The 23,500-nt window shown below is 41.1% G+C and overlaps 2 long non-coding RNA genes across 2 annotated transcripts; one reads left to right on the top strand and one right to left on the bottom strand.

The window, feature by feature from the left end:
- Window positions 1–2,584: 2,584 nt before the first annotated feature.
- On the bottom strand, window positions 2,585–10,444 carry LOC127006857 (uncharacterized). Its single transcript, XR_007759788.1, has 2 exons — window positions 10,403–10,444; window positions 2,585–3,073 (listed from the first exon to the last, which is right to left on the bottom strand). It is a non-coding gene; the product is annotated as an uncharacterized LOC127006857 (long non-coding RNA).
- A 3,586-nt stretch (window positions 10,445–14,030) lies between these two features.
- On the top strand, window positions 14,031–22,554 carry LOC127006697 (uncharacterized). The gene is made up of 2 exons (XR_007759703.1): window positions 14,031–14,285; window positions 22,196–22,554. It is a non-coding gene; the product is annotated as an uncharacterized LOC127006697 (long non-coding RNA).
- Window positions 22,555–23,500: the final 946 nt, after the last annotated feature.

Below are 23,500 nucleotides of genomic sequence, written 5' to 3'. Positions count from 1 at the left end.
GGTTAGCAAGATAAAAACAGCAAGTTATGAACCCACTGCTCAGTCCTTTTCACTCTTTTTTTTTCACTCTTACATAAGCCAAAACTAAGAAGCTGAGGTATACAAAACATATAAGAAGAAATAATAACTCAACCGTATCCTTGTAATTCAAAACGCCTTATACGTTAGACAATATATAAAGGCAAATTAATCCTTGAAGTAGACAAAAAACTTAGAGTGGAGAGGAAGAACACAACGAACAAAAGAAGGAAGATGATTTTAAGTTGATGTTGCTTTGAGACTTTGAAAGAACTGTAAGAATAACCTAAATCACAATAGAAAATAATAAAAGAAACAAATGAATACTAAAAGAAAAACTGAGACGCTGGGACGGAAAGAGGAATGGAGAAAAAAATATGAAAACAAATACAGCAATAAACAGACAAATAAACAACAAACAAACAAACATACTCAGAACCAAACAGGAGACAGGTGAGGGGGAAACCAGGTGAAGGGGAAACCAGGTGAGGAGGACACGAGTCTTTCATTCAGGTGTGTTGCAGGTGTGTCTGTTAATCGATACACAGACACGGCTCACACGCAGGGAGAGAGAGAGAGAGAGAGAGAGAGAGAGAGAGAGAGAGAGAGAGAGAGAGAGAGAATGGTTAGTGATCAAAGAATTAAAGAGAAAAAAGGGGGTGATATTTATGTGTGTGTGTGTGTGTGTGTGTGATAACCTTCCGTAATTCATCATTTTTTAATTTTTTTCTTTTTTCTTCTTTCTCAATAGACCTTCTTTGCCTTTCTTGACCGCAAGCTTACATTACACTCCATTAATCATCCTTGCTTCCTTTTCCACAATCAATCTCTCTCTCTCTCTCTCTCTCTCTCTCTCTCTCTCTCTTCTGGACCAATTTCTGTATTATGTTCTTATGGTCCTATGCTAAGGTCTCCATTAAGTTATTACCAACTCAAAACAAACGGCAGCTTCTAAACTGAGCCATATCCTAAGTTAAATTTCACACAATTATCTAACTCTTAATTACTTTTTTGTTTTGTTTGCGATAATTGTAAGGGAGAAAATTGATCTACCTCGGTAAATTCCACATTACTTTAACTTACTATCTTTCCCTGTTTACGATAATGGCAACGGAAAAAAATACTCTATCAAACGCAATCATTAACTTTCAAACGAGGTGTATAGAAAGCTCTAACGTAACGGGGTCTGGCATACTAGGATATTGGAGCTAATCTTAAGGGAATGGTCTAGGGTGGGAAGGGTTGGCAATATTGGCGTTCTTCATTTCTCTCTTATTTTTAGACCTTCTCACCTTGACCACGTGCTAAAAGGAGAATAAAAGCCAAATCCTTGACCTTTGCGTGTGGAGTATTACCCTAATGGAAGGAAGGGAGGGTGAAGAAACAGGACGAGGAAAAGAAATGGGAGAGAGAGGGAAGGGGTGAGAAAGAGTAAAGAGAATAAAAAGAATGGAAGACAAAAAGGGGAAGATAGAGTTTAGAAAGAATAACGGAGACGAATAATAAGACAAAATGGTGAAGGAGGCAGTAGAGAAAGACATATGGACACAAAGACAGATAAATAGTTAGAGGAATAAGGATAGATAGATGTAGAAACAGAGACAGTCAGAGAGAGAGAGAGAGAGAGAGAGAGAGAGAGAGAGAGAGAGAGAGAGAGAGAGAGAGAGAGAAAATAAAAGAAAGAAGCAAAGAGGGAAGAAAAAAAAGGGAGTGGAAAAGGGAGGAAAAGATAATTCACGGTAGGAAAGTGACGCGCAAAGATGAAAAAGAAAACGGAACGAGCAGAGAAAGAAAATTAGAAACTGAAGAAAATGAAAAGTGGCGATAAAAATGAAATAACACAAGGGGGAAAGCAAGTGGATGATGCAGGGCAGAAAACACCAAGGAAAACAAAAAGAAGTAGAAAGAAATAAAAAAATTAAAAAGGTAAAACAGTGCAAATCATTTTTACCCGCAAAGTCACAGAAAAACACACAAAAATAAATAGGAAAAAAAATGAGAAGGAAAAGAAAGCAAAATAATATAAAAAGCATAACAAAACTCGAAGACAAAATAATAAGGATAAAAAAATTGGAAGAAAAAAGAAAACAAAAAAATACTAAACAGAAAAAAAGCAAAACACAAACCTCTAAAGAAAATAGCCATCATTACATCATCACTATAACAAGAAACAAACAATATAACTCTCTCTCTCTCTCTCTCTCTCTCTCTCTCTCTAACAATGAACAAAGTAACACTCACCAAAGTCGTTCTTCTGTAGTCTCCCATTATCGATCGGGGTGACGAGGTCCTTGCTTGAGCTGCACCCCATTTTCTTCGTCCTTCCTTCCTCTTCTTGCCTCCCTCCTCCTTCCTCGCCTCCTTCCTCCTCTCTCCCTCTCTCCTTCCTCCTTCTTCTCAGGCCATCAGTGTCACCTAATCATGTCTTGGTAATTAGTTTGTTCTGTTATTTGCTTTGATATATAGTTTTGCTTGGTGATTATTTGCTTTCAACCTTTTTTGTTACTGTATTTTGTTTTCTTTGATGTTTGCTTTCGTTTCGTTCACAAATCGAGTTTTTGTTATATTTTCTGTATTGTTCTTTTTTGTCCAGTTATGATAAAACATTCACTTATTTTGTTTATCTCGGTTATATTTCCTTCCTTATAAATTACATACACAAAACAGTTATCTTTTTTATATTGCTTGAAGGGTCGGGACGCTAAGCACCACCCTGCTACTTCACCAACTTGTCAATGAATGCAAAGCACGATCAGTTAAAACAACCACTTCAACTGTTTTCCTATTTTCGTTTCTTCCTTTCACTTTGTTTTCGTTTTACGTTGAGTGTCGTGGGCGTCCCTTTCACGCATTTCCTTCGCGGCAACACCCCCGCCTCACACTTCTTCGTTAACCCTTCGTCCGTCTGGCCTCGTTTATGTCTGAGACTCGTGCGCGGCGGACCACTCGTCAGGCGCCATGCTGGGGGAGTGGGAAGGGGGGGGCAACAACTGTTTTCTCGATGCCAGTTACACAGTCCCGTTTCACTTGTCCTTCCACCTTTGTCCGTCAGTACCTGCAGAGGAAGGAAGGTTCAAATGAAAGTCTACATTGATTTTGTTACTAAATACAGGCAAAGTTTTTGAGGTAAATGCATTGTACTAATGATATCCTACACTATCAGACAAGAGAGGTGACGGACGCTGGGAGAGACTCTTTGTTTTGCAGTGGGCTAATAATGGCAAAGAGTGATGATAATGATGATGATGATGTAGTGATTAGGTTCGAAGAAGAAAAGAAATATCGAGTTATAATATTAGTACGTTAAATTGAAAGAACTGAGGAAGGAAGGAAAAGTAAAGAAAGGAAAAGAAAGGTACAGAACAATCCAAAATTAATTGGGGCTAAGGATGGAAATTAAGACAAGAAGCTAAGATTACTTTTAGCACAAAACAGATAAACAAAGACTAAATGACATCCCACCAAATGCAGGCCTTGTATGCAGCCAACCTCCCAATCAAGGTGTGTCAATAATTAGCGGATGACACACACCTGGACGGCATGCAACACCTCGCCACCTCAACGCCATGCAACACCTGGGCACCTCACCACCAGGCAACACTCGCTCCCAACACGCATTGTATAGACCAGTGGCTCCAAAGTGTGCGATACCACTTCCCTGGGGGCGGTGGGAAGATCCAAGGGGAGGCAGTGAGTTCAAAGGGGTGGCGGGGGGGAGGGGGGGGGAGGGCATTAGTATAAAGGGAGCGAGAAAATTTTGCTGTTGTTGATACATGACACCTTCCTGAAAATGATGAGGATATTGACTTTCTTTTTTTTTTCTTTTTTTTTTTTTTTTTTTACAGTAGAGGTAGCAGTTCAAGGGCAAAAAAAAAAAAATCTGTTACTACACAAAAGTTAGATGAATGTTGACGGGAGACTATCTTTTTTATTTTATTTATTTATTTATTTATTTTTACAGCAGAGGTACCAGTTCAAGGGGGAAAAACAAAGCCTGTTACTACACACAAATGTAAGATGAATGATAATGGAAGACTATCTTTTTTTCTTCTTTTTTTTTAATCTAGAACTGACTGTAAAATACTTCCATATATTCATGTCTCCTCTCCCTCAGTGACGAACGGAGATACATCAAACACGACGTTTTTTACAGTCAAGCAGGCAGCTCAGAGGCAAAATATAGGTTAAACTCGTCACTGGTAACACAATCCATCGTAACTTCTTCCAGTATCCAAGCCTATCCGAGGTGGACCCTGAATTCATGACGTTAAAGACAAAGAAAACAACACCATAATGGACTTCAAAGCAACGTTGCCAGATTGTCGTACTCTGTCTATATATTTACCGACTTCCCACGTGCACCCAAAAACTGTCTCCTGGACCCCAATAACGAGATTTACTTATAATTATCGTTAAAATAGTTAATTCCTGATGTTTCTTGGCAATAGTTAGGCGTCAGAAACCGGTAATTACTATGCTCTGAGTACGATAATCTGGCAACGGTGCTTCAAAGGTACTACTTATCATACTGCTAAATAAATATGTTTGCTGCATGGACAATATTTCAGCCGTGACACATACGAATACGCCTCTTTGTAGTGTTTGAAGGTCACTCGCTGTTTTGATCTGCGTAGCGAACCTGATACCAAGGCGGCGGCGTGTGTTTATATGTTGACAGTGGCACCAGGCACGTGGGCAGGGAGCCAAGGGGACCCACCGCATGAACCATTGTAAAACGCTGGACGAAACCGCGTCTTGTTACTATGGCTATGAACCGCGTCACCGATCGATGTATTCTTTTTCTTCGATCAGGTTTTTTTTTCCTACATCAGAGGACGCAGTCAAGGGCAAACACGCAAACTAACAAGCAAAAAACAACAACGGTTAAAAAGACCCGAAAAGAATAATCTGAAACCCAAAGGAAAAGTGATAAAAAATTGAAAAAAAAAAGAAACAGTTGGAAGATTTGTTTTTGTTTTTTCCTCTTGGTTTGTGAGTGACCTTTCTACGACCTGTTTAACCACCTGTGCAGTATCTGGCTACCTGGGCTAATTGGGGGAACGTGGATGTTCACCTGAGGACACCTGGGACAGAAAAAAACTGGTGACCTGGCTATACCTGGGGAGAGTGACTAGTAACGAGTGTACCTGGGGAAACCTGGGGCAAGTCAACTCTCTCTCTCTCTCTCTCTCTCTCTCTCTCTCTCTCTCTCTCTTATCATAATTAGTCAGTCAATAAGGTAATTCACGGTAAAGTATTGCGTGCACATCAGATAAATTTATAGTTCTTTCTTTATCTTCTCTTTATCTCTCCTCTCTTCTTTTATTCCCGCCTTTATCATCTACTCTTCCTTCATCGCCATAAAAGCATTGATACCCACTTCATATTTTCTTCTCCGTGTTTTCTGTCTTCCCGTTTTTTTCTCCTTTCTACACTTTCACTATCTCCAAAAAAATGTTAACTCTCCCAATTCATGTTTTCTTTCCTTCTTTCATTCGCTCATTCATTCCCTTCTTGTATTTTCCTTTCCTTCCTCCTTTCCTTTCTTACCTTTCCTTATTATTTATCCTCCTTTCCTTCTACTTCTTCCTTCTTCTCCTCCTCTCCTTCATTCATTCATTCTTTTCTTTCCTTTTCTTCTTCTATTTTATTTTCCTTCTTCCTTTCCTTTCTTATTCCTTTCTTGCCTTTCCTTATTATTTATCCTCCTTTCCCTCTACTTCTTCGTTCTTCTCCTCCTCTCCTTCATTCATTCTTTTCTTTCCTTTTCCTTCATTTTTTTTCTTTCTTTCCTTCCCCTCTTATTTATCCTACCTTCCTTCAACTTCTCCCTCCTGCTCCACCTACCTTGCCTGCCCCTCCTTCACCCACAAGCAAACACAAACACCCACTTCACACCATCCTTTCCTCAGGTCTTCCTCCCTCTTATCTCCCTCCTCCCCTCCTTTATCCACACGTCCTTCACCTCCTGGAAAAGAACCGGCGCCCCAACTTTGTTATGCCGGCGCTCGTTTACATATTCCTTCCCCCAACACTTACAGGTAACGAGACAGGTGAGCTCTGCAACACCTGTACGTCTTATTACCTGAGCTTACCTGTGGCTTTTTCCTTAGACACACTACACATGTTCTCTCCCTTACTTTTCCTTTCTCATGTCTTCCCTTCTTATTCTTGCACACATATTTTCCTCTTTATTTTCACCCATGTTCTCCCTTCCTTTATGCCCATTTTATTTTATTCCCTTTCTTTCATTATGTCTCTTAGCAATGTCCTCCCTTTCTTCATTACCTTAACGCACTTCCGCTTTTATTCTTGTCTTTCTCTTTTTTTTTCTTTCTTCCAAACCTTTTAATTTCTCTATCCGTTCTTTTTTTCCCTCCTTTTATTCCTCTTCTTTCAGCCTCATTCCTTACTCCCAACATGTCTTTCCCTTCTTCTTTATCCCTTCCCATTTTCTTTACTCTCTTCCTTTATATCCTTTCACTTCCTTTACCAGTTGCCTTCCTTTCTCCTTTAGTTTTGCACAGATTTGCCTCTTCCCCTTCACTTATGTCCTTTCTTTCCTCCTTACCCATTTCCACTTTAATACCTTCTTTCCTTTATAGCCCTTACTTTCCCTTAATTATGTCGTCTGCTTCCTCTTTATCTTCACATATATTTCCCTTTTTCCTCTCTCCCATGTCCTCCACCTTCCTCCTTACCCCATTCCACTTTATTCCCCTTCCCTTCCCTTAACTGTGGCCTCCCTTCCCTTATTCTACTTACAGGTTTCCCTTTTCCCCCCCTTACCCATGTCTTTCTCTCCATCTTACCCCCTACTCACTTAATTCCCCCGTTTTGTTAATATCCCTTACCTTCCCCTTTTCTTGTTCTCTCTTTCCTCCTTACTCTTAACATATTCCCGTTTTCCCTCCTTACCCCTTCACCAGCGTTGCCAAATTATCGTACTCAGCGCATTGCATTGTTGTAGTTTCTGACCGATAACTATAGCAAAAAAGAACAAAACCCATCAATATTTAACAGTTGTAACGCTAACTTTCATTTCCTATCGTTATTTGTGTGGTTACGACAGTCTTGGAACCTAAAAATGATAAATACAATGTTCAGTGTACGACAGTTTGGCAACGTTGCCCTTCACCTTTCTTACCATCACCCACTATGCCACTGAGTCCCCTTGTGTTCTATTCCTTCCCCCCTCTCCCTTCACACCCCTTCCTTCCACCCACAGTACTCCTCCCTACCCCTTCCACGTCTTTGTCTCTCCCCTTTGTTCCACTCCTCTCCCTCTCCTCCTATAAACGGTGGACCCTATTCATCCACCCCCCCTCCTCTCCCCTTTCCCCCCCATTCCTCCCTCATACATATAAACGTCATGAGAACGATAAAGACGGCAGATAAAAGAAAAGGGAACACATGAAAGGACACACACATACACACACACACACACACACACACACACACACACACACACACACACACACACACAAGCAGGTTACTGGGAGACGGTGGCACAGTGTTTTTTTTATCGAAGAAATGGATGTAAGGTCACACGTCCGAATCCCGAGACGCCTTAAAGAGTGATATAGGATAATAGCGGAATGGCAAACGATCACTAACATGCTTCTCATGAGCCCTGACTTCATTGTAACTATGGACAATTTAAACACCAGGGGGAAGGACATATTACAGAAGAGGCGTCACTGTAAACATTCTGCACGTAATGTAGAAAGGAAACAAATACGAAGAAAGCATTGCCATCATTATCTTTATCATTGTTGTTGTTATTACTGTTAGTGTTTGGTCTGGGACACGCACGGGAAGCATATAATGGCCTCCGTGTGTCCGTGGTCTATGCGTGTCGTAAAAGGCAGCGTAAGAGGGCACGGAGGGACGGGGTGAGGATTTGCGAAGTCCCCCCAACAAGGATACGGTTCTCCCCACTTCCACTCCCTCTGACTACTACTACTACTACTACTACTACTACGACTACTACTACTACAACAACAACTACTACTACTACTACTACTACTACTACTACTACTACTACTACTACTACTACTACTTCTATTACAATGTTTACTACTGATAATCTTGTAATCAAAGCATTGTAATTTATGTTTAAGATCAAAGTCACCATCACCACCACAATAAACATCAGTCACCACAAACTCCACCACCATCACCATCTTTCTCCTGTCACCATTCCCAAGACAACGATCGTAACCACCATCACCACCGCTACCACCACCATCAATACCATTATAAAGACAGTCTTCCTTTCACCCTCCACCTCCACTACCACTGTTTTTCTCTTACCTCCCTCACTATCTGCCCCCTCACTCTTTCCTCTACCTCCCCCATCATCACCACCTCTACTCCCCCTTTCCCATAAACCCCACTACCACCACCACCACCACCCTACCATCATTAACACTATCACCATTACCTCCTTCCCTTCTTACAACCATCATTACCCTCACCATCTTTTTCCTTCACCATCACTACCTTCCACCAAGACCATCCATTAGTCACTACCACCACCACCATCACCCTCACCATCCTTCCCCTTCATCACCACAACCATCACCACCAAAACCATCCCTTCGCCACAATCACCACTTCTAGCACCACCACCCCCACTATCATCCTCACCATCTCCCCCTCACCACCACCACCACTAGAACCACTACCAAGAACAAGACCATCCACAACCACCACCACCACTATCTCCTCTCACCACCCCGACCACCACCATCACCACCACCACCACGGGCAGTCTTGATCATCACTGACTCTGGTGGGGGATAATTACAGCGATCGTCCTCATCACTCCCTGCACAACGACCGTAATTAACTTGACCTCTGTGACCTGTTGTCTTAAGGTCGTAATTAGAGCGCCACGGATTCACGGCGGGAGGGAGGGAGGGAGAAGAGACAGGGAGAGATAGAGAAAGAGAGAGGGAAAGAGGGGGAGGCGAGGAGGGAGAGAGAAAATGAAGAGGCAAGGAGGGAGATTAAAGGAAGAAGATTCAGGAAGAGAGGAAAGGAAGAAAAGGCAAGGAGAGAGAGAGAGAGAGAGAGAGAGAGAGAGAGAGAGAGAGAGAGAGAGAGAGAAGGCAGAGAAAGAGGGAAGGAATCAAGGGGAAAAGGCGGAAAGAAAAAAAACGAGGCAGAGTCAAATAGGGATAGAGAAGAGGAGGAAAAGGAAGGGATGAAGACACGAGAAAGAGACATGATAAGAGATTGAAAGAGATGAGAAAGGGAGAAGGGAAGAGGAGGGAGGAAAGAAGAGGGAGAGGGGAAAAGGAAGAGGAAAGAGGGAAAAGAGGAAAAAGGAAAAAAATAAACGAATATAAAAAAACAAGAGTAATCAAGCAAAGACAAAACAGAAAATACAAAATAAGCACCAGAAGGAAATGATAACACTATGTAATATTTTTTCGCAGAGTAAAAGTAGAAAAGTTTAAACAGAGAAAATAGCGGAAGAAAAAGGGAGATAAACGACCATAATATCACGAGCTAAGTAAAATGAAAACAGAGAAATTTAATAAAAAGGAAGGAGAGGAAAAGGAAAGAGGGCTTAATAGTGTGCAATATAAAGAGAAAGATGAAAAAGAAAACGGTGTACTTAGATAACAGACTGCGCAGTACGAAAGATAAGAAAAGAGAAGGGAAGAAGATAGAAACAAAAGAATAATCATGAGCGGTCAGACAAAGGGGCGAAAAATACGAGTCTCCATTACAAAAAAAAAAGAAGAAAAGGAACTAAACGAGCAATTGAATAAAGAAAACAAGAATAACGAGAAATACACAGAAAGACAAGGATAAAAACTACAAAGGAGAGAGAGAGAGAGAGAGAGAGAGAGAGAGAGAGAGAGAGAGAGAGAGAGAGAGAGAGAGAGAGAGAGTTCAAAAGGGTAGAAAATTAAAGCGCATAACAAGGGTACCAAGAATAGACCGCAGAGAGAGAGAGAGAGAGAGAGAGAGAGAGAGAGAGAGAGAGAGAGAGAAGGGGGATAAATGGCACTATTTGACCCTTGACCTTATCAGCATAGGTCAAGGTGGCACTGTGAAGTCAGAAACACTCTTAGGTAATATACATGAGTGCCATCGTAAAGTCTCTCTCTCTCTCTCTCTCTCTCTCTCTCTCTCTAAATCACACACATTGAGAAATCACCTGACGTCCCTGAGTTTGTTTATTAAGTGTGTTAGGTGTGTGTGTGTGTGTGTGTGTGTGTGTGTGTGTGTGTGTGTGTGTGTGTGTGTGTGTGTGTGTGTGTGTGTGTGTGTGTGTGTGCCCCTCTTCCCTCTCCTCCGAACTCGCAAATTATGTAAACAAGAATAACTGGGTCACACACACACACACACACACACACACACACACCTGGGGAAGCAGCGAACGTCTCACCTTCCTTCCTTGTCCAGGGTTCAACTACAACTGCCCGACCCCGCCACTAACACGCACATGCTGCCACACGCTACACCACCGCCACCACCACCACCACCATCACTAACACCATCAACACCACTACCATCTCTATCAGTGACTCATCTACCACCACTACTACTAGCACCATCACCATCATAGCTACCACTACCACAAGCCTTGACATCACCATCAACATCAAAAAAGAATATTCCATGACACCATCTACAGAAACAATACCTTCACCACCATTGCCATTTGCACTTCACCGCCATTACACCAGGGTTGGTTTGATTTAAATCAAATGATTTGAATCGAGTGATTTAAATCGATGTAGCTCAGAGTAAAAAATCATCATTTAAATCAAAATTAAATATACTGTATTTAAAATGATATATGTGTTATATCAAGAGTAAAATATATAATGATTTAGAGTATATATATATATATATATATATATATATATATATATATATATATATATATATATATATATATATATATATATATATATATATATATATATATATATAATAAGGAAGAAGGAAGAACATGTGAACTAGTTATACAGGACAAGTATCAAGCCTACTTGTCCTGTACTGATCCTGTATTGGTCCTGTAGCAATTCAGGCACCAGTGAATCTTTGCCATCTCTTACAAGAAAAATATTCAAAAGAATTAAAAAAAAGTTAAACTATTAATCCTACTTATGATTTTTATGTGAAAACCTCTTCTTGGGTAATGTATATTAAACTATGGTTTCATTTAACATTGGGTAAGTTTGATACAAGAAAAAGGCCTCGTAAGACTGAAACAAATAATCAGTGGAAACAAACAAGGATTAATGCAAAAAGATAATTTTAAAAAAATAGAATAAAAAAAACCGATTTCAATCAAATAAATCGATTTTTTTAAATCATGTTTTTTCCAACTCTGCGTTACACACACCATCACTCAACATCATTAGTAAAACCAATAACATCACACGCCACTCCATTGTCATTCCCAGCAGCAACATCACCAATACCTTAATTATCACCAATAGGCCTACGCGTCATAACTCATCACCTCTGTCACCATCGCCACCACCCCCACGGCCATGGTTCTCCCCTCCCCCCCTCTTATGGTACACTCTACAGGTCGATTACTCTATTCCAACATTTTTAATTAACCTGTGTAGCTGAATAATAATAATAATAATAATAATAATAATAATAATAATAATAATAATAATAATAATAATAATAATAATAATAATAAGAGGAAGAAGAGGAAGAAGAGAAGAGGAGGGGGAAGATGAAAGACCTAGCACTTCAGATAAAATGGCCTAAAATAATGGCGATGTATTTAGCATCATTAAGATATCACAGTGTAACCCTTCTGCAACACACACACACACACACACACACACACACACACACACACACACACACACACACACACACACACACAAACACACGCACAGGAAAGGTTGGATAAATGTAGATACGGAGACGGGACTATTAAAGCTTAGCTCTGGCACAGTAGACTACAAATAGGTAAATACAAATAGGTACACACTCGCACACGAACACACAAGCAGAGATCCGCACTCTTTGCTGGCAACACTTATCATAGAAACTCCATACCACAAATGAGAACCATAAAACTTGAATGCGTGGGTGAGTGCGGTGATTAATTAAGGGCGAAAGCAAGGTGAAAAATGACTGCCACTAAAGATTCCAGCAGCCTTCGAATAAAAAAAAGTAAACTATTGCCATAGCGAAGTTGAAGTGGTGTGTTAGTGAATTAGTTGACATTGATAAAGTGAGCAATATAAAAGGGGGGAGCGCCATAATTCACCCTCTGCTGTACATCACGAGGCCAGGCTGACAAATAATGGAGTAAATAATTAATGATGTTTACCTTCTTTTACCCCGTCAGGCAGTACAACTCCCGAAGGAAAGGTAGGCAGGTAGGTTTGGGTGGCAGGATAGTTAATGACCTCCCAAAGTTAAGCAGGACAGGTAAGTAGGCAGGCGCGTAAAGGGGGGGGGGGGTTGGATAGGCTAGTCAATGACCCCCCAAAGTCAGACAGGGGATTATAATGCCCTTTGAAGTTGAACACCGTGAGTATATAGTTCACAAGTCACACAGGTAGGCAGGTATGGAAGGGGGGAGATAGTTAATAACCCCCCGAAGCCAGCCAAGGGTCAGGCAAACATTATGGGTTAAGTTATTATGGGGTGAATACTGATTTAACGTGGATTTTTCTGTGTGTAATAATGTTATATTTCGCCCCAGCCCGTCATGGCGCAGGCAAATGTTTTCTTATAGTGGCGCCATCTTTTCTTGGCTCGTGCTGTTCCCCGGAGTTCGTTCTTGATTCACTTGGACGGTTTCCTCTAGAGTCCGGGTTGATGGGTGGTCTTCATGAAATGCCAGAATTTGCTCTTAACTCCACTCCCACACGGCCACTGCATGTAACGAAACACACGAGAAATCAATCCAGACAAGGAAAGGTTTGCCGGCACCGGGGATCGAACCCGCGACCAGCGTAACGGGAGAGCCACTCCTTTATCAGTCGGCCAAAGAGGTACCCCCCTAGCTAAGTGGGTTATGGGAGGCTCGCCCATCAGGCAAGTCAGCACTACATTCAGGACAGCATGTGAGTTTTATTAAGCCACTCGGTGGTGACTGAAAAATTCCAGGTAGTAGCGGCGGATTCAAACCCGTGTCGTCCATCACGCGGTGAAAGCGAGGCCCGCACGCTAGCCACTCAGCCACCGCCTACCCAAATTGAGAAATTATTAGACGATGTCGGAGAAAACATACCCAACGACACATGAAACATCTTGTACCGAATGTATCTGATTCCTGTGGTACTCCTACGCGTCTCCACTCTTAAGTCAACCTGCTGATCGAGGCTGCTCAGCAGTTGTCAAGAAACGCTCATCTGAGAAAGATCGCGTCACTGCCAGCCACTATTATATTAATTTACATAGGTAAGATAATTGCATTTCCTTCGATGGGGCCATGCACAAAGAGTAATAATAGCCTACCTGACACTTGAAACCCTTCGCACAGCTCCTTTCAAACACTACACAGGTTAATTAATAGCAGGGGCCGTCCTTTGAATGTTCACTCCGCGTGCCCGCCACACACACACACACACACACACACACACAGGCGCCTGGCAACGCTCATTTGTCTCGACACAAGGATTTTATTTACCTTCAAAATATATGATAAAACCGTTCACAGGCTCCCAGCATTGACGCAGGATTTCTGTGTGATTTTGTGCAAACATTAATTTTGTTCTCTCTGTCATATAGAGGTATGTGAATTAAGTAAAATATTTACCGTAGACTTACTTCGGCTCGGAGAGACAACAAAACCACTATTACCACAGCGGTAAACCAACATTGTCCAATATATGTAAAAGAAAAAAAAATATGAAGAATTCCTTTATAGAGACATTTTTCATCACCACATGATACATCTACGATACAAGGCAGTATGTAAATACAGGACGAAAAAAGTTGATTTCTAATTTGATGTCTCACTCAGAAATTATGTTTGATACATACCAGAGATGGCTATGAGTTGTTTACATATTAGCTGATACTATGGTGGACTTTCTATTAAGATGAGGTTGTCATTAACCAGAATAAACAGCAAAATTTATCGGTGCCGAACCCTGTCGCTGCTGCAGTGACGTCACGAGTCACGTGACTCTCGGCACATCAAGTTCGAGGGGGAAAACAAACGAGGCGGCGGCGGCGGCGGCGGACCCCTCAAACACTGAAGAGGAAGCACCGGCGGCCTTACTCTTACTACAAGTCTTTGACTGTTACTGCTGGTGAGTATATAATTATAAAGGAAAGAACGTCTGAGGGCGAGGTCATGAGGATGGTGTATGAGGCGTGCTGGCCACACCAGGCCAGGGTGGTGGGGCGAGGTTTGTCTGGTGTTTCGGGGGTCCCCGCAGCAGCCACGGACACCTTGGGTCGTGAGTGTAATGATCCGCGGTGGCCGCTGTGCTGGGGTGCAGATGTGCCGCCGCCAGCCAGGCTTGGTGCTGTCCATCCCAGGCACCTCAGGGCAGGAGGGGGTGCCGCCAACTCAAGTGCTTGGTTGCCTGTATTGTTACTTATGGCTGTGGCCCGCTGGCAGGTGCCATGACCTGGGGTGTGCCAGTGTTCACTGTGACCCGGTGCGCACAGTAGACAGCTCTGTTTGGTGAGCATGTCTGTCACGGTTGCCTCCCTGCTGTACTCCTGCACGGCAAAGTATGCCTCTTGTCGCTGAACACTGATTTTTTATATCTTAGTGTAGGTTCCAGGGGTAAAGATTCGTTTTAATACCGTGCCAATATGTCATTACCTACCTTATGAAACATTAGCTCTTCATATATCTTTTCTACAAATGTTCAACAATCATGGAAACGCTTTCAAAATCCAATTCAAGTACTATTTATTGTTGAAAATAGGGGATAATATATTCACGAAGGCCGTAGCCTCCTCTTGTGGTAGCCGCGGCAACGGTGCAGCCGATGTTGCGAGAAATACCTCCTGGCAGAAATAAATCGCATATACATGTGGGGGGTGGGTCCAGGGAGGGGGGGCACAGCCCCCCCTGGTTAGAAGGAGGGGTCCAGGGGGGCAAAGCCCCCTCGTTAGCAGGTCGTAAAGTTCAGTTGGAGTAGTTTAAATATGCTCCCCCACTCTAAACCTTCTGCGAGCTATTTTGCAGCTGTGGCGGCGGCACCGTTGCTGCGGCCGCCACCAGAGGAGGCTACGCTTTCATGAATATATTATCCTCTATTTTCAACAATAAATAGTCCTTAAATTGGATTCTGAAAGCGTTTCCATGATTGTTGAACGTTTGTAGAAAAGATATACGAAGAGCTAATGATGTTTCATAAGGTATGTAAGTAATGAAATACTGGCACGGTACTAAAACAAATCTTTACCGTTCCAGGCAGTGATATGTTCTATTTTGGGTTGAATTAGACCGTGTATGCAATTTCTGTAACTTTTTTGCTGCAGTCACCCAGGGTCTGCCTGATGAGTCCTAGAGAGTGAGATGCCTTTGAGCTAACTTGTTCTGCATGAGTGTTCCACTTCAGTCCTCTGTGTTGGTCATTCCCAGGCTCTTCTGTGGCACTGCCTGCCTGTTGATAGTGAAACTGTAACTTAGAGGACTCTATTGCAGGGTGATACATTAATGAGTGCATCTGGGTAAGATTACAGAACTACACTCATCTTAAACTGGTGGACAGAACTATTTTTGGGGGAAATTTTGATGTTTTCAAAGAATTGGCTAATTGTTTCTGCCAATGAGTTAAAGACACTTAGAAATACATATGTCCTATGGCTACATTTGCATGAAGTGTTGTGGTAAAATCAACATATTTAAATTGAAAATTTGAAGGGCTGGTGTACCTCATGTGTGTAAAAGCTGTTTTCTGTTTTCACATATAAATGATTAAACATCAGAAGAAGAATTATCGATTTTTCTTGTGCAATCAAGTGAACACGGTATGTCTGGAAGTGGTTTGAGTCATTCATCATACAGGTGGGCAATGATGTGTGTTGGGTAGGAGCTCAGTGCTGTGAGAGCATTCTGGACATATTTTTTGCACTAAAAGTGAAAGTTTTTGGTGCTTTTATAACAAAGTTAACACTTTCGCATGCACCCTCCCATATGATTTTCTTGTCCAAAACGCACACCTAACTGGCTATTGGGAGGCCTGATTTTGGTACCTAGAGCGCACAGTATAAATTTTTTCAAAACTCACTTATTGAATCTTTTGCACGGTTCACTTATGAAATTACATACATTCCACTGTAAATTGTAAGCTCTTTAATATAGAAAGAAAAAAAAGTAATGTTTGTTTTATATTTTATTGAGATATCGTGAGTTGAAGTGACGCGAACTGATTTCTGAAATAAAAAACTCACATTTTGACATAGAAGGAGTAAAAATATAACAAATTGTGTTCTTTAACAAAAGAAGCAGACATTTATGAGCTAATTAGTGCAACAAATGGAATTTTGATACACCAATTATACGGTCATAAATTTGAATTTTTTTTTTTTTAAATTCACCATTTTCCACTTATCTCCATATCTGTTATAGTTTATTTTTTTATGGTTTCATCTTAAAGAACAGATCATTACCTATACAATGGTAGTTTCAAATTTCTTATATGATGTATAGTTGATGAGTTAAGCTTGAAAGAAAAAAATATTGAACCCTGCCCCCTGCCACATACTAACCAATCTGCGACCGCTAGAGAGAGTCAACTGAAGAGATTTTCTGTTCGCGTCACCAGTCACCCAGGAAAATTTCCCGGCAAGAAGGGTCTATCAGCTTACCTTGAGCCGACATGTGCTAGCCTGTCTACAGACCAAATATCACACGTAAATGAGAATTACAGAATTTTTGGTGAATTTTTTTTGTCCCCATGATGCGACAGTCGCGTCAATCAGAAGCCATGCTTTTTGACCAGACAATTATAGTGATTCGTATGTCGCGTCCACGTGCGTGATAGTGTTAAGGTGGTGGAGACAATGCCACCATCCCATTAAACACTCAAACTTTTCCTTGCCAAGATACCTTTAGAATAGCTGGAGTACATCTATTCTGTTTACTGTGACTTGACCTCATTGGAATTTCTTGGCAGATCTAAGGATAGATACAGAACCCAAATGAGGCCCCAAACTCCAACACTGGCTGAAGTGTCTTGAAGCCAAATTTTCTGAACTCCACAAAGTGTAGTTTGAGTCTCAGATGACCACCATGGAGCACAACTTTGGGTATGTGAAAGGTTCCAGAGTCTGTTTTTATTATTTACTATTTTAAGTTTGCCCCCAAACTAGTAGTTTCAGAACTTGTGATATTTTTTCATCACATCACCGTCTCATCACGTCGCTTCACCATTCCGTTACAATTTCTTCCACGTAATCCAATGGATCTGTTCACACCATACGTATCGTCACCATCACACACTTGGCTTAGCACTATCACGTCACATCACAGTCTCTGAATTAGAATATTTTGATGTGACATGATAGTACCGAGATGAACTGCTGTGAAGTAATTTAGACTTTGTATCATGGATGAAACTTTGATTGGATTCTTCGTGCATGTGAAGAACTTTATGATATGTCAAACCAGAGGTGGTGACATTATGTATAATGAAAAAATATGGAATTGTAAAGAGCTAAACAGACCAGGTAAGAATCTTAAACTTTATTACATTATTAATATCTGTGATATAATCTCTGGAATCAAATTATTATTGTCCTTTTAAATTATAAGTGCCTAAAAAAAATTGAATTTGTTAACTCAGGATTAGGCTAATGTCATCATCACTGGAAAAAACTGCATCATTGGACTCAGTTCTGGGCTACTGCCATGACCACTGAAAGAACTTGCATCTGTGACCTCAGGGGTAGGCTACTGCCAAGATACTGCACTAGAAGTATTTTTTAAATCTATGAGACTCCATGCCTACTCAGAGGATGAGTGGTAATTGGACAGAATCATGATGGATGGTGTGAAGACATGCACTGTTTGGCAGAACGGTGATGAAACGGTGACGTGATGAATAGTGGGAATTGGCCTTAAGGGGTGCATAGGGGGTCCAAAGTTTTAGTCCCATGACTTTGATTATCTAATATGCTTATGTAGTGATGATCATATGTAGGTTTCATGAAATTTGGTTCATTACATTTTGGTATAGGAGTTAAAAAGGAGTGATTCACAGCCTGTAATTTTCAGTCTATTGATGTGAAATAAAGGCCATAGAAAGATAATTGAAATTTCAGCAATTAATATCGATGAAAAAGCTTGAGTATTGCTTCTGATAGAAAACATCTCTTCACATGTCAAATTTTACGTTGTAATAATTTTTCTTTACTGAAATATTTGATATTTTCGTCAGTTCAAAAAATGACCTTTAATTGCTCTTTCAAGTGACACAACATAGACTCTAGTAGCATTTGTAGTTTAGGTGGAGTAGGAGTTGAAAGCCTAACATCCACTTTTAGAGTTAATGACTGAAAATCCATTTCAGCCAGAAACAAATAAAAAAGTAGAGGTTGGGGTTGTGGCGCCAGCCTTGACCACTTCATGCTGTCATGATACTTATGCCATGGTCATAGAGTCCAATCAATTAATCACAACATGCTGGCTGAGATGCACTAAAGGGGTGAAGCTCTTGCCATAGAGTGAACATTATTTTTGTCAGAATTGCTGGAACAGGCTATTCTACTACTACTACTACTACTTTTCTAAGAGGTTAAATTTATTCTTAAAAGAACACCTTATAGCTATAAGGGGTTAACTGCTGCATGAGGTCACCGTTTACTGAAGCATGTATGGTAACTTATTTAACTAAACTAACTGCCTTAACAATATTTCAGAAACCAAGACTACTTTCTCCAGAGTACCCATTTCAGAATTGGGTATTTCATTCTTCCTTGGACTTAACTTTCCTACTTAGTTAATTTTCGTAACAAACCCTAACTGTCCAGCACTACCCTGGGATAAAAAAAACTCATTCTCCAAGACATCTGTACAGTTAGCTATTTTCTTCTTCCTGACTGAAACTCTTCCCTGCCTAACCAACTGCCCTAACCTAAGTTTTCCTAACATCACCTCCGGAAACAAAACATATTCTCCCAAAACATATGCACAGCTAGCTTTTTCCTCCTTCCCATGACTCCTCTTTCTTATCTAACTAACCTCCCTGACCTAACTACTTATGGTGCCATGAAAAAATCACCCTGACCTAAAACAGAAACCGAGACTTCATTGTGAGGCTTTTGTAATCAGGTCTTTTGTCCTGCGAATAACTTGATTTTTTCAACTGACTCTTCCAACCTGATGAACATGCCCAGCCTAAATCCACATTGGGAGAGGAGACTTCCTTTTCCTGAGAGCTCTTTGTACAGTCCGGTATTTTGTCTTACTATGACTTGAACTCTTTCCAAACCTAACTATTTTCTGACTTAGTTAATGTTACCAACTTCACCTGAAACAAGACTTCCTTTTGAGAGACCTTTTCCTGTCTCTGATGTTCCTGTTAGAGGTCATTACAGTGAATCTCTGTCCCCTTCAGCTTTCTCTGTCATGCCAACTGCCTGAATGTTCTTCCTCACCACATCCATAAACCTTCTCTTTAGTTTTCCTCTTTTCCTCTTGCCTGGCAGCACCATATTAAACATCTTCCTCCTGTACATGTCCAAAACATCTCAATCTCGACTCAGTGTGACCCCTTATTACGTTCAGATATACATAATTAGTGATGTGTATGTGTACATTTGTAGGATTATGGAAGGTGAGTTTATAGTTTAGTTAATTATTTTGGATTTAATTCTGCCGTGGTAGATCTTGCAAAATCCTAGTTGGAGACAAGTCAAGAGAACTAAGAAGGAACAGTCACGCAACAAGATTACCCATTCATGTCTTTATAATTCTTTTTCACTTCAGAAATTTGCTTCCAAAGAATGTTATCCAAGTCCTTTTTTGCAGTTATATGCCTTATAGTTTCATGGCAGCAAAATCCTTAACATAATCATCATCGTCGTTTCGTTTAACGTTTGCTTTCACTTCCTGAGCAGTTGGATGCTTTATGGCTCTCCTCCATTCTTTGAAATTGAGGTATTTTCAGTTTTTGGTGCAAGATTTTCCAGGTGCATGCCCTTGCTTACTCAACCACCTGTTTTAAGTGGTGGCCCTAGCCTTTGCCTGAATGAAAAAGGCAAACCCTACAAGGCAGCATGGGGCTATGAGGTTTACCACCCACTATTTCACCCATAGCTGGAACTGGATGGCCATTGACTCTGATAAACATGAGTTCATCTGCCCTTAGAATGGTCTTGATTTTAATCCACCTGGGGGTCCAGCACACCCTCCTTACTGGTCCAAGACAAAACTAGTGGGGTCGCCGGTTTAGTCGCAGAATACCCGATAATGCAGCTGGTTGTACTGGGTTACATGTTACCAGTAGCAGAGCACTACCATAACTGCCCTGACCAGACCAGAGAAAAATCCTTAACATGAATTAATAAAAAAATTAAAAAATTGATGTTCATTTTATACTATTTCTTGTTATGAAGATGCATAATGTTATCACAATGTTATCTCAGTCACCTGCCCTCGCCACTCTCTCCACTATAACATTTTTTAAGGCAGTTATGCAGCATCATTTGAAGATTTGTAGCATTGTTTGAAGTCATTTTTGCATAGACATCCATAACACATATGCATGTTGAGAGTCGTGCTGCTGTTCACCACTCTGTAACCGTGAACAGTTCATGAGGTGTGCCTGACTTTTGGGAGTGATTGTACCATTTCAAGGCTAGCAGACAAGATGATTTAGTTGAGGCATATCATCACCACATCACATTTAGAATCTCGCCCCACAAATGTAATGACAAGCAAAATGGTGTATAAAAGAGAGGAGGTACGCTGACATGTATGCCAGCACATAGGCAGTTGATGGTTTTTATTTTCATAATTAAAGGTAGTTATTTATAAGTTTACATATTTGGTTTGTGTATCTTCCATTGTCAGAGGTGATACATCCTCCAAGGGTAATGACAAATGATCAAGATGATAAGTGGAACATGGAGGAGTAAGAGGTATGCAAACATCGCAGTTGGTCTTTTTATTATCATTGTTAAAGGTATGGATGGTCATGTGTATTCATTTTCACAAATGGTTGATGTATTGTCTCTTTTGACGTATTCGTCTTCCCTCTCCAGTAATTACAAGAAAGAAATGATAGTCAAGTGGTTGGCAGGGAATTAGTCTTGGTAAGGTCTAAGTCTGGAGGCCCATTCCTAAGTTACAGCAAGGGTGTCAGAGAGGCTCATACCAAAACGAAACCTTGCAAGGAAAGGACCTCCTCTAAAATTGAAAACATTCATTTGTTTGATTTAGATATTATTTAAAATCATCGATCCTGAGAAATTTGTTGACTGGGGAGATATTTTGAGGCCTCTGCCATACCTCCCTCTCTCCTGGGTGGTGCCATTGAGGGGTTACATTTAAATAATCAGGAGAACATGGCCCCCTGCTGGTGGTGAAATTATCCACCAACAGTAAATTGCCTCCCTGGTGTAGTGGTTAACACACTTAACTATGGATCCAGAGTTCACATCTCAGCCTAGGCAGTCAGTGTGCAGCCCACCCTGCTGTTCATCCTCCCTTTTGGGCCGGTTAATAAAATGGGTGCCTTGGGAAACTAGGGGAAGGTAAACTATTGTAATAACCCAGATGTTACACTTACTCCGTGTCCTGGGGTAGTGGGTTGTCACCTGCCACTGGTTCAAGGGCCAATGAAACAAAGATTAGCATCGAGACCATATACAGCATTATTGTAAGCTCCCAACAGTAATATTAAGAACCCTAAATGGGCATGCCAGACACCAACCCTAATTTGCATATATGTATCTGATATTTAGAGCTCAGAATAATTGGCCCTTGGTCTTCAGAAAAGGCCTTAAGTCAATTGTCTTGCTCAAAATAGGGGTGTATATACTATGAGACTTTTTATGAGTCCCCAAACTGTAGCTTACTTACCATATGCCCAAGTTCAGCAGTATGGGAGGGTAAGAGGGGACCTAGGCTGGGATTTGAATCTGGACTAGCAGATTCGTGGCTAGGCACACAACTGCACCATGGATAAGTTATAAGTATGTCTGTTTATTTGGTTGGGGAAGACTATCCATTTTCACCTGTGTCCTTCCACAGGTGTAGTGGCAATCCAGAGGACAGTTGAGAGGAATGAAGAAAGGCAGAAGTTATACCGTTTCTAGGCACTCACCCTGCCCAGCCCAGCCCACCCCAGCCCACCCCACCATCACCACTACTGCTACCAATTGCTCTCTGCATGTCTGACTTCTTCCATTACTTGGCAGATGAGTTTTGGTGGTGTGAATTATGCTGTGTGTTCAGTGTGTATTTTCGTTGTGCTTGCATGGTTGTGATGCAGGGTAGCAATGTATCGGATATCTGCCTCCGCCACCTTCTCTGTGGAGTCTCCGCTGTGAAATTAATATCTGCATTACAATCTGCATCTGTATTTTCAGACAACAAAAGCTCCACATCATTATCTGCCTTTGCTTGTACCACATGCATGACTAAGTCACAACAACCATGACTTCAGGAACTGTTACTATAGTCTGTTCACTTAAGCTAGATTCCTGGCGCCTAGGCAGGTTGGTAAGCTTGCAGCTGATTGGCTGCTCCGCTCTCCCGCTAACACTCATGTCAGACCACATCTTGCATGCTCGAGTGAGACATGTTTCTTTATTATATGCCATAGCTCAACTCATATACGAGCTAGCCAGTTTTGGTTGACACCATCAGACTCAGCAGTGACTGTAGAATCAAGATGTATTGTAAAAACTCGACACAACAAAAAAGAAAATGGTATTACGATGAGTTGAACCGTGAAGATGTTAAAAAATGTTTATAATGTTTTAATTATGCTCACTATTTTAAACGGTTCATTGACTGCAAAAATATATTATTACATGACGTAGGAAAATCTCTCATGAACACGATAGTGTGATCAGAATGCAGATGAAGCTCCACATATTGAAAACACAGGGTTGTTTATAGCAACATGTCACTCGCCCCAACCATCATGGCGCGCACGACACTCATTTTTTTTAACATCATCACACAGGGTGTCTCGAGCACCGGGATGGTTGGGGCGAGTGAAATGTTGCTTTAAGTGAACAGACTATAGTAGTGCCATGTGGATTTTTTCTTTTAAGAATCTAGTGACAGTGCTCAGTGTCTACTGTGTAACAAATTCTGTTCATGAAAAGGACGTGGAATCACTAATTTGAAAAACTATTTAATATCTAAACACAAAGAACAATAGGCTGAGTTGGTAGAAGAAGAAAAGTGCAGAGAAAAAAAGATTCGGTAAAAACTCCTTTGCAGAAAGTTGTCTGATTTTAGACAGAGAACAGTTGAGGAGTGTTTTACAAGTGTTGAATTGTGGGACACGTCTCATTCTAAGAGCAAAGAGATAGACAGATATAT

The sequence above is a fragment of the Eriocheir sinensis genome, chromosome 33 (genome assembly GCF_024679095.1).
Source record: "Eriocheir sinensis breed Jianghai 21 chromosome 33, ASM2467909v1, whole genome shotgun sequence".
In the NCBI taxonomy this organism is placed as follows: domain Eukaryota; kingdom Metazoa; phylum Arthropoda; class Malacostraca; order Decapoda; family Varunidae; genus Eriocheir; species Eriocheir sinensis.
This window is presented reverse-complemented; position numbering and strand designations above follow the sequence as displayed.